Below are 1,008 nucleotides of genomic sequence, written 5' to 3'. Positions count from 1 at the left end.
AACAGGAGAATTTGCATCAAAATGCCAAAAAAGGAGACACACAGAGCTGTGGTCTGGCAGCGATCCTGAGCGATCCTGACAGCATTGCACAGACAGCTTGGAGAGTGCTGAGTGCTGGTAGGACTTAAGAATTAATCTAAAAATCAGCCAAGCTAGCCAGGGACTGCACAGAGGACTGCTCCGGTGGCTGGGGAGTAAAAGGCGAAGCAGCAGCAAAGAGGAAGGCATGCTGAGCTCTGGACTTTTGGCTGTCCAGAGGGTGCAGCAATTTTGAATGTTTACAAGTGGCTTGACCATTTTTGATATTTAAAGAGATAGCGCTCTCCCAGATTCCAGGAGCTTAAAAACAGGTTCTGCTTGCCAATAACCCCAAGGACACTCCAGACCTGAATGACTGAAAAGGTGCAACATTCCCCTTGATACTTTTATACCCCACAACCATTGGTGAACAAAGGTGCGGCCATTCCCCACTCCCACCCACCTTCTGCACCCACAGGAACTCCATTCCAGTCTGTGTGCTTGGATGGAGCCTGGGTGCCCTGCTCTACCCTCCCCGAATTTTTTCTTTTTCTTTTTATCTCTTTCTTTATTCTGGTTTTTAGTTTGATTATCTTTTTCTGTTTTAAAACTACAATTAATACTTTTGTCCTTTTTACTATTATTCTTTATTCTTCCTCTCCCAGGTCCTAGCTTTCAGCTTTTTTTCCTTTCCCTGTTCCTGGTTGCAATTTTTTTTTTTTCTTTTTTTCCCATGGTTAACCCTGTTACTTGTTTTTCTTTTTGTGTTCTTCCCATTTTTTCTTAATTATTCTTCTTCTCTACCTTTTTTTCTCTCATTGCCCTAACCCCAGATATTGCAAGTTTTCTTGTTTTTTTCTTCTTCTTTTTCCTTTTTTTCTTTTTTTGATTACTGTTCCTGTGTATATTTTTTGTCCATGTGCTTTTAACTTTTTGATAATTATTCAATTGTAATTTTTGTCTGAGTGGAAGACAGCAACAGTCCCCATA

Source organism: Orycteropus afer, unplaced genomic scaffold (genome assembly GCF_000298275.1).
Source record: "Orycteropus afer afer isolate SDZICR_OR568_19922 unplaced genomic scaffold, OryAfe1.0 scaffold00080, whole genome shotgun sequence".
Taxonomy (NCBI): domain Eukaryota; kingdom Metazoa; phylum Chordata; class Mammalia; order Tubulidentata; family Orycteropodidae; genus Orycteropus; species Orycteropus afer.
Note: the sequence above shows the minus strand (reverse complement) of the source record.